Genomic DNA, 15,430 nt, shown 5'->3' on the forward strand with positions numbered 1-15,430 from the left:
GTAAGTGAATTAATATTTTACCTTGGGCTTTGATTAGTAAGGCATAGATTTCAGAAACCTATAGCTATGTTTGGAAATGGACTTGGAAGAAGGAAAACTCAATAAGTACATAGGTATGATATTGATAACCATGTGTACTTAAGATTAAGATCATTGTCCTTAGCAGGTAAATACTTGCATCTAAGTTAACAGAACTCATATATCCTCATCTCAGAGTTTGAAATATTCAACTTGCTTGGACATATTTTGTGGCAAATTCATCCTAATAAGAGGCCAATCCAAATACAGTACTATTCAAAACCACAATCATACACACAGGCACAAATTCTGTTTTTGAGGTGGACAGTTGGTAATGGTCTTATTTTGTTCCTGTGGCTATAACAAAAACACTTTAGATTGGGTAATTTATAAAGAGTAGAAATTTACTTCTCACAGTTCCAGAGGCTGGGAAATCCAAGATCAAGTTGCCAGCGGATTCAGCATCTGGTGAGGGCCCATGCTCTGCTTCCAAGATGGCACCTTGTTGCTGCATCCTCACCAGAAGCAGCAGACAGGGAAAAAGGGACAAAGTCGCTCCCTAAAGCTCTCTTATCAGGCATTAATCCCATTCATAAGGGTGGAGCTCTTATGGTCTCATCACCTCCTAAAGGCCACACCTCTTAATACTGGTGCATTGAGAATAAGATTCAACATGAATTTTGTAGGGACAAAAACCTTCAAACAATAGCAGTAGCATTTGCACTGAAAGGTTGGTGAGGAACCACAAAGTCTAGGTGGTGTCCTCACTGAAGAGCTTTTGCAGTTTCAAACCACCTCTCAAGCCTCACCACATGTAACATCAGAAATATTTCCTGTTTGGGGAAAGATGCATGTCAGAGTATCAACACTTCTTACACATCAGGTGACTAAATCAGGTAGGTAGATTTTTTCAATTTTTTATGAAGATTCTCATACATATGGCAAAGTTGAAAATATTTTACATGAAACATCCTCATTCTCATCACCTAGATTCTAGCTTAATATTTTACTACACCTGTTGCACCACTTACCACTCTACCTATCTTTCTATCCATTTATCAATTTTACTTTTGACAAATTCCAAAGCAAATTGCAGGCATCCAAACAATATGCACATTAACAAAAATTCAGTATTTTTAGTAGTTTCCTTTTCTTGAATTTACGTGCCATGAAATGCTCAAATTTTAAGTGTATAGTTAGTGAATTTTGACAAATGAATATGTCTGTGTTATCCAAACCCCTAGTAAGATATAGAACATCATTATCACACAAAGAAGTTCTCTCAGACCCTTTGCCAATTGATTCTTAAACACTAGAGTCCACCAGAGACAAACATTGTTCTGATATTATTTTACCGTAAATTAGATTTTCTTGCTTTAACATTTAATATAAATGACATCATAGAGCATATATCCATATTCATTATATAGTATACAATATAAGACTTCTTTCACTTGGTATAATGATTTTTACATACTACCCGTATTATATAAATATTGTCCATACAGGAAGGTGAACGTTACACACTGGGGCCTGTTGTGGGGTGGGGGGAGGGGGGAGGGATAGCATTAGGAGATATACCTAATGTAAACGACAAGTTAATGGGTGCAGCACGCCAACATGGCACATGTATACATATGTAACAAACCTGCATGTTGTTCACATGTACCCTAGAACATGAAGTATAATAAAAAATAAATAAGTATTGTCTGTATTACATAAATATTCTACTGCTTGTTTATTCATTCTTATATTGGTGGACGCTTGGGTCAATTTGTAGTTAATATGAGAACATTATGCTAAGTGAAATAAACCAGGCACAGAAGGACAAATATTGTGTAACTCAACCTATATGAGGTATCTAAAATAGTCAAATTCATAAGGGAATAAAATGGTGGTTGCCAGGGACTTGGAGGGAGGAGAAAATGGAGAACTGTTTTTCAATGGATATAAAATTTGTGTCATGCAAGATGAATACATCCTAGAAATCTGCTATACACAAGCAGTACCTAGAGTTACCAAGGTAGTATTGTACACTTTAAAATACGTTAAGAGGATAAATCTTATGTGAAGTGTTTTTATCCCCCTCCAAAAAACCCCACAAGGAGCAAGAAAATTTTTGGTGATGACGAATATGTTTAGTACCCTGACTGTGGTGATGATTTCACAGGTGTATGCTTATGTCCAAACTCATCAAGATGAATACATTAAATGTATACAATTTTTGTATGTCAACTGTACCCCAATAAAGCTAAAATATTTAATTAACTAAGTAATTTTAATAAAAATATGGCAGGCCATTTTCTGAAGTGGTTGTAAAATTTTAGAATCCCACTAACAATGTATGAGAGTTTTCTTTGTTCCACAAGCTAACCAACATTTGGTGTTTTCAGTCCGTTTAATTTTAGCCATTTAGGTAACTGTGCAGTAGTTTCTTGTGAATTTAATTTGCATTATGTAACAAATTATGTTAAATTCATTTTCATATAATTATAGACCATTCATATACTCTCTTTTATGAAATGTCTTTTAAACCTTTTGTTTATTTTACATTAAGTTAGTTGTCCTTTTATTGTTGAGTTCTATATATCTTGAATTTCAGCCCTTTGTTAAACTGATACTTTCAATTTTGATGAATTCTAGTTGACTGATACTTTCTTTTATGGTTAGTTCTTTCTGGGACTGAATAAGAAGCCTTTATCTGCTCATAAGTCATGGAGAAGTTCCACTATGTTTTTCTACAAAAGCTTTGTGGTTTTAGCTTTTACACTTCAATCTATGATTCATCTCTAATTAATTTTTTGTATGGTGTAAAATAAAGAGTATAGCTCATTTTTCCAATATAGTATCTACTTATGCTAGCACCATTTGTTGAGAAGACTTTTCTTTCAATACTAGATTGCCTTGGAAACACTCTCAAAAACCAAATAACCACATAAGAGGGGTGTTATTCCTGGACCATCTATTTTGTTCCATGCATCTATTTGTAGATCTTAATGCCTGCACTATAGTTTCTCAATTATTGTCGTTTTAGGGTGCCTGTAAATCTGAAAGTCAGATAATGTAAATCTTTCATCTTTGTTCATTTCAGTTATGTTTTGGATATTCTTTATTGTTTGCATTTACATATACATTTTTGAATCAGCTTAAAAATAGGTGGCACTATAATTTGGACAAAATTCAATCTATAAATAAACTGAAATCTTAAATCTATTGGGTTTTACAATCAGTGAACATGGTGTATGTCTCCATTTATTTAGATCTTTTTGTCAAGAACATTTTGGTAGTTTTCACTATAAAATTATTTTTTGTTTAAAAATGTTAAACTTGTTCAAATTTATTCCTTCATATTTATGTTTTAATGCTAAAATACATGGAATTTTTAACATTCAATTTTCCAATTGTTTCCTGCCAGTGTATAAAATATAACTGCTTTTAAAATATTACCTCACATTCTGTGTTCATGCAAAGCAGACATACTAGTTCTAATAGGTGTTTGGCAAATTCTTTAGGATTTTCTAATTAAAGAAACATGTAATATGCAAACAGAGACAGTTTTAATCTTTGCTTCGCCTTTTTATGCTTTTCTTTCTAGCTTTATTGTGATGACTAAGACCGCCAATACAATGAAGACCCCCCAGTACAACAGAAATTATTCCTAATCTTACTAAGAAAGTGTTAAATAGCTTCCAGATAGAAGAATATCCCTCTATTCCTAAGTTGCTAAGAACCTTAATAATAAATTGGTATTAAATTTTCTCAGTGTCTTTTCCACATCTATTAATTAATTATATATGTGTCCTATTTTATTCCATTGATGTGATAAATTATACTAATTTTAAAAATTAGACAAATTGTGTATTTCTAAAATAAACTACCCAAATGATACTATAATATTGCTGATATTAATTTGTTATACTTTTAAATATTTTTAGTATATTTTTATGAGGGATATTGTTCTGTAACTTTATTTTGTAACATCATTGTCAAGTTTTGTTATCAGGGTAACTCTAGCATCACAAAACAAGTTGTGAAGTGTTCCTTCTATTATCAGAAAACATTTTGTAATACTGAAAATATCTCATCCTTAAATACTTTATAAAATTCACATGTGAAAAGTTTTGAATAATAAATTCAATTTCTCAAAAGAAAATTAAGAAAACAATCCCATTTATAATTGTATCAAAAATTGTAAAAGACCTAAGAATAAACTTAACCAAGGAGGTAAAAGACTTACAGTGAAAACTACAATATGCTAATGAAAGAAATTAAAGAAGACACAAATAAATAGAAAGACATCCCATGTACACAAATTGGAAGACCTACTATGGTTAAAATGTCTATATTATCCACAGATATATACAGATTCTATCCTATTTCCATCAAAATCCCAGTGACACTTTTTATAGAAATAGAACAACAACAACAACAAAAAACAAAATTTATATGAAACAACAAAAGACCCAGAATAGCCAAAGCAATCTTGACAAAGAACAAAGATGGAAGCATCACACTAATTGATTTCAAAATATATTACAAAGCTACAGTAATAAAAACAATATGGTACTGGTATAAAGACATATATAAACCAATGGAACAGAAGAGAGAGCCCAGAAATATACCCACACATATATGGTCCATTGATCTACAAAGTACACAATGGGAAAAGGAGAGTCCCTTGCAAAAATAGTGCTGAGAAAATTGAATATTGACATGCAAACAAATGAACTTGGACCCTTATCTTATACCACACACAAAAAACTAAGTTGGAATACATTAAAGACTTAAATATAAGATCTGAGAGTATAGAATTCCTAGAAGAAAACAAAGGGGAAATCTTTATGACATTGGTCTTGGCAATGATTTATTGGATATGATGCCAAAAGCATTTAGTTTTATAAACAGCAAATTTAAATGGTTCTGCATAACAAATGAAGCAATCAACAGAGTGAAAAGGCAACCCACTGAATGGGAGGAAAATATTTGCTAACAATATATTTGAAAAAGAATTAATGTACAAAATACGTGAGCAACTTATATAACTTAATAGCAAAACACAGAGGAAATATTTTTATTAAAAAATGGGCAAAGGACTTCAATAAACATTTTTTACAAAGAAGATACACAAATATCCAGCATTTGTAAGTGAAAAGGTAGTCAATATCACTAATCAGTAGAGAAATGTAAATCAAAACCACAATGAGATATCACCTTGTACCTGTTAGGATGCTACTATCAAAAAGACAAGGGCTAACAAGGGTTAGTGAGAGTGTGGAAAAAAGAGAACCCTGGTACACTGTTGGTGTGAATGTAAATCAGCACAGTCATTATGGAACAGTATGGAGGCTTCTCATAAAATTATAAATAGAACTACCATATTATCCAGCAATCTAACTTCTAGATATATGTCCAAAAGAAATGAAGTCAACATCTTGAAGAGATATCTGCACTCCCATGTTCATTGCAGCATTACTCACAATAGCTAAGATACAGAAACAACATAAGTGTCCATTGGTGGATGAAGAAAATGTGATGCATAGATATCATATATTTATATATGTATGTGTGTGTGATGAACCATTATTCAGCCATAAAAAAGGACATGAATGAACCTGGAGGACATTATGCTAAATGAAATAAGGGGAGACAGAAAGATAAATATTGTATAATATCATTTATATGTGAAATCTAAAAAAGTCAAACTCATAGAAGCAAAGTCTAGAATGGTGGTTGCCAAAAGCCAGGTGGAAGGTGCATGGAATAGGGTGATATTGGTCAAAAAGTACAAACTTTCGGTTATAGGATGACAAAGTTCTGAGGATCTCATATATAGCATGGTGGCTATAGTTGACAATTCTGTATAGTATACCTGAAACTTGCTCAAGATTAGATCTTAAATGTTCTCACCACACACAAAAAGGAAACCACATGAAATGATGAATGTTTTAATTAGCTTTAATGTGATCATTTCATTTGGTGAATATATGTATGTATATCAAATCATCACATTGTACAACTTAAATATATACAATTTTTATTTTTCTATTATATCTCAATAAGGCTGTTCATAGTTAATTCTGAGGCAATCCAAGAGGTAAAATCACTGATTTAATAGTTTACATTTTGCTTTTTTAAAGAAGCAGATGGAATTGGATTAGGGGTCAGAAGTCCCGAGTTCTAGTATATTGTCCATCAATTTTACTAATAGCATTTTCTTTTCAAGCTTTTAATTTTAATCTGTTATGTGATCATTGCATGTGCCTTTTCTACGTCATAGAATTATCTAGGAGGCTGAAGTGAAATAATTAAAGTAAAAGTATGGGATATATTACAAACCATTACATAAATATTAAATACTGTTATAAGAACTTTCCTTCCTTCCTTCCTTTTTTTTTGGGAAATCACAATAAAAAAATTTTCCATTATTTTATCTCTTGCATACATATAGTTGTTTTTAGTGCCAGAAGAAAAGGTGTTAATGTTCTTGAAAAAATTTTAAGATGCTTACTGTTGTTGTTGTTGCTCTTGTTTTAATTTGACAATACTAGATGACCTCCCACTTTGCTGTTTATAACACGGAGTCCAAAGCTAAATACATAGTTCATAATAGGAAGCTCACCCAAATGCCTCCTCTCACATCCCTTTATTTTTTTTAACATCTTATTTTTATTCACTCTATTTTTTCGCGTAGTTTAACATCATAAGTCATTTCTGGTTCTGTTTTTAATTATCTACTTACACCTCATCTAATTCTAGAAAGGATTAAAACATTCATATTTAGAAGTAGATTAAAAATAATATGCCACAAATAAGGATAATGTATTCAGCCTCTAGTGTAATAAACACTCCTAGTTGATTCCCTGTCCAGAAATCTTCCATGGTCTCAACCTCTCACCCTCTCTTAGCTGCCTTAAGAAGCATCCCTTTAATATGTTTCCTCTTGTTCTCTCTCTCCCTCTTTCTCTCAGTATGTCTCATTTTTTTTTTTTTTTTTTTTTTTTGGACTTTCTCTTGCTGTTCTGCCTTCAACCAATCTTCTTTTCTCTATTCTGCCTTTCTTCATTCTGTCTCTATTACCAGGTCATTGGATGCCTTAGTGGAGGAGATAAAACTTTTCAAAATTTCTCCACCCAGGTCAGTTCATTACTTGTTGCTTAGTGAACATTTCAGTTTTAGAAGAATGATGCTAGGAATGCACATTTGTGTGCAGTATAGAAATGTCTTAGTCCTGCCCTGGTAAATTCTGTGTGTGCGTGTGTGTGTGTGTGTGTGTGTGTGTGTGTGTGTGTGTGTTTAAATCATGAGATGATCTGTGATTGCACTTCAGATTCAAAGTGATTGGGCCCTAGATACATTTCCATGATGCCCATTTATCATCTGGGAGTTTTGAAGATTTGATTATGACAAAAGACTAGGGAGAATTCTGGCTTCACACTTTTTTGTGATAATGAAATTCTTCCCCACCAGCTACTTCACCTCGGGTCCCTAAAAATACAGCCCATTCGACAAGTGAAAAATTTATAGCTGATGCCCTCTTCTTCAATTTCTTGCTTCTGGTGCAGGCCCCACCTCTCATAATTTCACCTCAAGCCGTATTGCTGGCAGCCAGAACTTACAAAGTGGCCTGTTATCATTAGATGTACAGAAACCATTGGTTAAGATTATGCCATCAAAGCAACTCTACTTTCTAAAAGGAAAGAATATGTTGTTAAAGGAGGTACAGAGCAGAGGCTTAGGTGGCAAACTGGACATAAAATTTACTGAGAAGCATCCAGTGTTTCCTTTAAATTCCGCACAAAACCTAATAAATTTCTGGAGCTCTTAATCTCACAGTGTAATAGTTTGAGTGAAGGAGGAGGAGCCACAGGGAGTGTGGCTTCCTTAATTAAATACCCCTAAATACTGTGCCATTGCCTCCCTAAGTGGGATTACAGAGAGTGCAAATGGAAGACTTGAATTATTTATGAAAACTGTTAATCACAGGCATGGTTGCTAGGGGAATGAGGCAATGTGTCCTCAGGTAGATAGTCTCCTGCCAAAAATCTGACTTCTTTTTCTTTTGTTCTTTTGCTAATTCCAGTGATCTTTTCAAACTTTTCAATGGTAGATTCTGGAGATGTACATGTTTAATGTGGCAGAAAAACCTAGAAACACCTCCAACAAAACTGAGACAGAAGTAGCTTACAAATGAGAGTTCATGTGGGACTACAAGCTGTTTTCAAGATAGAGAGTACAAAAAAAAAAAAAAAAATTACGGACTGAGGCCCCTCTATCCAAAGAAATGTGGTTATTTTACCTGTATTTTTTGTTTCACAGCTATGATGTCATTTCGTGTGATATTGATATCCCTCAGAGGAAGGATGAGGAACAAAACAGACTTGATCAAGCAGAGGATAATTTTCATTCTCATAAGCCTCATTCTATTTACAAAATGGAAAAAGAAATGCAGATATCAGTGTTGCTCTTTCCTTGCAGGGATACCTTAAAGATGTAAAGTTGCAATAAGCACAAAATTATGTATCGATCTTGTTATACTGTGGACAGAGACACATTTGCAAAATGCAAATCTGATCATATCACAGATCCCCTGGTTTAAAACATTTCAATGATTTCTGTCTCTCTAGAGTTAAAGATGAGAATCTTTATCCCATCCCAGGCAAGCTATGCCCTGCATTATCTGGCTCTATGCCAAAACCCTTCCTCGCTCCGTCATCCAACCACACTGGTCTTCCTTCAGTCTTTCGTTTTGTGGTCACTTGAGCTGCATGGTTTTTGCAGAAGCAATTCTCCCTGTCAGGAATGATCTTCCCTCCTATCTTCACCTAGTTAACCCACTCATTCTTCTGAGTTTATTTCCTGAGTAAAGCCTGAGCAACATATCTGACTAAGATATATTCCCCTCTTAGGTGCTTGTATAGCTCCTCTCCTTGGTAATACTGGACTTATGTCCTGTTTACTAACATGTATTTGTGGGATTGTATGTTTAATGCCTATCTCTCAACAATACTCCAAACTCTGCTTTTGTTCACCATTTTATCTCTGGAATCTAACAGATAGTAGATAACTAACGTATAGTGAACAAAGAAGAAAACAGATAAAATATGAGTGAAAAAATTTAAAAGCGAAGGAGACAAAACAAGGAAAAAGAGAAGGAAAGAGGAAAAGAAAAAGAAGGAAGACCATCTAATTGAAACAGAAACATTGAAGTCAACGATTATTTGATGTAAAACAAATCTTGCAGCACAGTTAAAACTATTTATTAGACTAAAAAGGTTATTTTTTGTTTCTTTTTACTTTCCCAAGGTACCATTTCATCTTTTCTTAAAATCCACCCCCACCACACATGGCTACTCTATACTGCTAGTCTATAAGCAAAATCTTGTTTACTGTGTTATTATCGTAGAACACTGGCATGGATTAAGATGAAGCAGGCTCTGAAAATACTCAATGAGTCAGAGTTTTATATAGACGAATCTAGCATTCATTATACGGTGTTGGAACCTTACATATCACATGAATTAGGAAAATTTTTTTCTTATAAAAAGGCCAATTTTTATGTAAATTTCTCCATATATGACTGGTAAATAGGGAAAGATGTTCTTATAACACAGAAGTATTGTTGGTTCTTATATATTGCTTCCCAGTAGCTTAATATTTTAAAGTTATCCAGGGCAAACTTTGTCACAAATAAAGAAAAAGCATAGCAACCCATGGCGATCTTAAAAAAATGCTAAGAAATCTACAAAAGCACTTTTCTTTAGTGCTTCAAGCACATGTCTACATATTCAATTATGTTAAACTTGCCGGTGAAAGTGCCAATACAGATTCAGAAGCTGCGAAGACATGAATCCCCATATTAAAATAATGGATTAACAAAATAGGCTACACATTGAATCTGATTTTTAGTTTTAATAAAAATGGTCCATATTGGAAGGACGATTTTTACATTTCAAAGGACAAGTAAAAGTCACAGGTTTTGAAATTGCTAATGACCAATCATCTCTGAAGCCATGTGCCAATGCTATTAGAGGTTTATCTATGCCAGCTTTTCTTTAACAGTAATTGTCTTAGTGTTTTTAGTCATCTACTTTCCGAATTTCACAGTCTTGAGTCTTCTCCCCACACCTTATTTTTCCCATAGGCCTTATTATTTTCAGTGTCCAATTTTGCAGAACGTAAGGTTATTCAATAGTGCAAACATTGACATTAGAGTAGAAATGCCCATATCTCTGTTTTACACCATTGTGTCTGGCTAAAAAGAGCTAAGATTTTTTCTAGCTACCTGATTATGTTCAAGAACTTTTGAAATTAAGAAAAATATGTATTGTTTCAATATTTGAGCTGCCCTCTATAGAATCTAGTCAAGTGAAACTTAGGACTTTTGATTTTAAGTGAAGGTATGATTTTACTCTGGTCAGCAGAAAACATTCCCCAACTACCTCCATACATTTTGTAGGGGTATTACTCATCTCCCAAATTCTGTATTTGGGTCTTTTACAATTACAAATCTTTTCTTTAAAATGATATAACTCTATGTCTCTTTATAATCCTAATACCCCCAAGGTCCTGGATAGCTAGATGCCTTCTCTGTTTCTCCATAATGTCCTAGGAGATTTTATATACAAACTTTTCCTGATAAGCTATATACATATATCTCTATCATTCATATATACATATAAAACAGAGGTATGCAGATTAGGCCCTACCATAACCTTACTTCAGAGAGATAACTATGCATAGACATCTGTTCACTTGAAGAAGCTCAATGTTTCTCCCACTATTGAGCCAAAATACCCAAGGATAGATTTACACCAGTTTATACAAATATGGCACAAAAATCATTAGCCTTGAGTTTCATCTTAGAGAAGGTGATCTTCTTTACAACCACTTCCTCTTGCACATAAACATGCACGTTACCTTGAGAAAATTACCAAGCTTCTGTGAATCTTCATTTCTCCATCTCTAAAGGGGATAGGAATACTACACACACCATAACAAAGAGTGTTGCAAAAGTTAAAGCAAATAAGGTGATGGAAGTGAATCCCTTCTTAGTGCCTGGCACATAGTAGGTGTTCAACAGATGTTTGATATTCATATAATCCACAAATATTTATAGAATGCTTGCTGTATACCAAACATTAGACTGTGTTCTGGGAATAAAGAAATAAAAGATCGAATTCCTGCACTGTATGAGTTTACATCCTAACAATAGTACTGGTAAGCAAATAAAGTCAAGCTACTATTGTTGAAGAATGCATATAAGGGCCAGAGGTACTCAAGGAGGGCCACACAAACCAGACTCAAAGAGTTAACAAAGGTTTTCCTGAGAAGTAATACTTGATGTGAACCTTGAGGACTAAGTAGACATTAGCTAGGTAAAGAATATAGTAAGTACTATTCTAGGCAGAGGGAACATGTTTAAAGACATGGAGGCAATGAAGACTGCATGACAAATTCAAAGAAATGCAAATAATTGGCAATCCATCTAGAGGATGGATAAAGTTGACAGCCCATTATCTTGGAACTTATGCTTTCACTGGTATTGTTTATTTCACTGTTTTATAATTGTCTGGTTATTTATCTTTGTCATCTACACTATGGCCCATGAAGACAGGACCACTATCTTGTGCAATGTTGTAACTCAAGCAAAAAGAGCAGCAGCTAGAACACGGAAGGAATGCAATAAATGTTTGAAGAAGTAAATGAATGCTACCTGTCCCAAAGTGTTCATTTTTTAATACGGAAACATAGACTCAGAGAGGTTAATTCACTTATCTAAAGACACATGGTAAACCTAATATCAAACTCTGAACTACCACTCTTCTGTCAAGTCTGCATGATACCACTTCCATTGTAAGTGGGCAAAAATTGCCATTGAATTGTATCAGAGAAGCATGAGAAGAAGTCATATGATAGCATTCAATACAGCTTTCGGCATTTAACCAACCTGAAATTTCTGCATCAGAAATGCGACTTACTCTTTTCTGAGATCATTTGGTAACTGAGGATTGAAGCACAGAGACACACAAATTATAAACTTTATAAATTCTACTCTGGTAATTGGGAAGAAACAATATACTTTTGAGAATTAAACAGACTTTTTTTCTCTTCTAGGAAGATCCAAGACTTGTCGTTGTAAAACTTCATTAGATGAGAGTCACAATAATAATATTTAGGAATGAGAGGCATTTCCATAATAAAAGTTTACAGGAAAGCAGTGTTAAGTCAATAAGCCTGAGACTGTTTTCAGCGACTCGGAGCAGAGGATTAAGAAAGTCTTAAGTAGCCCATAGAACTTCCAAATACATCCAGAAAGAAATAAGATTTTCTTACACAGAAATCTGTAAGAATACTATTTATATGGCCCGCTGGTCTAAGTGTCTTCACTTTAGCAGCCTGTTGGAGGCAAGCCTCTTAAAGATCTTTGTGTACAACAATTCCTGAAGAGGTTCTCTAATGCACCTTTATTAAGATTAACAAGGATTGTTTGAGAATTGAACTCACATGCAAGAATGAGAACTAATATACTTTACTATAGAATTAACCTAAACATAACTATGCAATAAGCGATACATAATATTCGGAATCCCAAGTCTTCCTCATTAGAAACAAGCCCACCATGACCAAAGGAAATACTTTTCTTCTTGTTTTGTCAGGATTTCTTACCTTTCATTGACCCTCTTCCCTGTCTTTAGAACTACTTTACTTTCATTTCTTCGTATGCCTAAATGGCTGTTTGGAATTACAAAAGGACTGCTTTGATTCCACTTCTCATAGTTCAGATCTTAAGTGGAGAATGCTCATCAAGTCTATTCTCAGTCTGGCAGAATCCTTGGCTCTTTGAAGATCCCAGGCCCTCACAATTTCATGAGATATTAGCTTCCCTTAAAAGCTGGATGAAAGCTTGAATTCAGTAGTTGAGACAGAGGCAGAAGTAAGATAAAAGAAGGAGAAAAGATCATAATTAATACTGGCACAAGTTAAGAGGGGAAGGCAAAGATATCTTGAGGGACTGAAATAGGAAAACAAAAAAAGTACATGCACAGTGAGCACAACACAGCGCATGGCAATCAAAGGGATGCCTGCACATGGTACATGGTTAAAAGAGAAAAAACATAGGGCTTATATTTGCTGGTTGTTTCTAAAAGAAGGGCCTGGATAGTTTGGTAATGGCTTCCCATTTTGCATAATCAAACTCATGTTAGACACACATCAATACTCTTTAAGCACTTTAATAAACTTGATTCTAATACTTCAGAATCTCTTCACATGATGAGGATAGTATGTGGGAATATTAAAATTATGAAAAAAATGTTTGCTTCATCCAATATGATTCAAAATGCAAGGCAACTTAGCGTGTTGATCAAGATCTTTGATTGTGTACAAATCCAGATATCTTTCGTTATTGCCTTTGTGAATGGGCAAAGTAATTAACCTTTCTAATTCTTAGTTCCCTCAACTACAAAAATGAAACAATCAGACCTACCTAATTTATTTACTTACTTAGCAAATATTTATTAAGGGTCTATAACCTGCCAGTCACCATCATAGGCACTGGGAAATGCTGCAAAGAGCAATATGTAGAAAAATCCTAGCTTTCATGGGGCTTCTATTCTAGTGTGCTATGGGGATTGAGCTATTGCAGATAAAGAAATTAGCACCTCCCTGGCACATTTGGTATCCAGCAAGACTAATGAGTCCTGCAGAATGCCTTTCACCGGCTACTTTCTCATAGATGGTGTGTGTGTGTGTGTGTGTGTGTGCGCGCGCGCACATGCGTGCCTTTGGGCCTTTGAGATTTTCTTGTGCCTCTGGCATCTGTGCTTTCTCCTGCCCAGCTGCCTCTGTGCTTTCTCCACACTGTGGTAATATCCTTAAATTCTTGCTACCTTCTGGATGCTTACCATAAGCATTCAGTAATGCTACAGTCTCTCCATTTTAGGAAAATCAACATAACAACAATTATATTCTCCCTGAATCATGCATGCCTCTCAAGCTACTGACACTTCCCTCTATCCCTCTAATAGCAACTTTTATCCAAAGAGTATCTGAGCAAGCAGCCTTTATTTCCACACTGTATTCACTATCATGTGATTCCACTCTGGCTTCTGTTGCTACTACTCAACTAAGTGTGCCCTTCCTTAGGTCACAAATGATCTCCCCCCATGTTGTTAAGCCCAATGTACATTTTCCAATTCTCATGATAAATGATGCCTCAACTTCTGCCTGTTAGAAATATTCTCTTTCCTGAAATTCCACAATGATATGCTCTCCTGAGTTTTCTCCTACCTTCCCAACTCCTCCATATTAGTCTGCTGTGGAAACTTCTCACACTCAGTCTATCTTCTAAACATTGAAATTGTTTGAGGTTAGATCTTAGGCCTCTTGTGTCTTCACTTTTGCTCATAATCACTTACTTTTGTCTCACTTCACTCTCATTCATCATCTCTATCACTCTCATGGCTTCAAACACCATTTAATTTACTTTGTGTTTCCTTCCAAGACCTTCTTCTGAGCACTAGATGTATACAACCAACTTCTCATTCTAGATATTCACTGATCTTATAAATATCTCAAATTGAACGTGCTGCAACCTGAACTCATTTTCTTTCTAAACAACCTCCTCTGTTAGAACGGAGGATGTTGCTCCTTCTTCATTGCAAAACACAATTCGCCCAGTTGCTCATCCCAGAAACCTAGGAGCCTTGCTTGATACCTTTCTGTTCCTTAGCTCCACATCCAATCCAGCATGGAGTCCTACCAATTCTACCTCTTAATTGCATCCCATCTTTGTCCATTTCTCAGATCTCTGCTCCCATCACTCAAGATCAAGCCACTTTCATCTCCAAAAGACCTCCTAATAGTTCTATCTCATTTATCATTTTCCTCTTCTAATCTATTTTCTGCTTAGAAGTCAGCATGTGAAATTAAAATAAATATCTCATTATTTCACTCCCCTACTTAAATCTTTAAAGACACTGTATGTCCTTTATGAAGACCAAACTTTTTGATATGATTCTTGAAGCCCTAAACAGTTCAACTTACTAAATTTACTAAACTGACAAAGGGCATTTTTTTTTGTATATGAAACAGATAAAAATCATTTTCCTTCCATGTTAAGAATGTTTAAATCCATAGGGAAGTAACCAAATGCACACACATTGTCATTCATATGCACGCATGTGAGCACACACATACATACGCACCACAACTTGAATCCTAACCCCTGTACAATTCATAGTTTTTATTTATTGAGTATTCATCTTTATTTTAGGTTTTAACATGTATTTGAGTAAAGTCTCAAAAACTCTCACCCAAAAAAGTCCAAAGTACTTTCTCCAGATAGGACTATCCAGATAGACCATGACGGCAGAGAACATTAAGGGATTCCTTCTTCTTCCCTCTCCTCTTC

The 15,430-nt window shown here is 34.6% G+C and overlaps 1 long non-coding RNA gene across 1 annotated transcript in view; it reads right to left on the reverse strand.

The window, feature by feature from the left end:
* The window catches only part of LOC103887060, a 91,189-nt gene that overhangs the window by 25,721 nt on the left and 50,038 nt on the right, over window positions 1-15,430 (reverse strand). Inside the window, exons 2-3 of the long non-coding RNA XR_002523960.2 lie at window positions 12,685-12,921; window positions 8,315-8,438 (exon numbers count right to left, since the gene is read on the reverse strand). This is a non-coding gene — a long non-coding RNA (uncharacterized LOC103887060). The remainder of the gene's footprint in view (window positions 1-8,314; window positions 8,439-12,684; window positions 12,922-15,430) is intronic.

Source organism: Papio anubis, chromosome 8 (assembly GCF_008728515.1).
Source record: "Papio anubis isolate 15944 chromosome 8, Panubis1.0, whole genome shotgun sequence".
NCBI classification, from domain to species: Eukaryota; Metazoa; Chordata; class Mammalia; order Primates; family Cercopithecidae; genus Papio; species Papio anubis.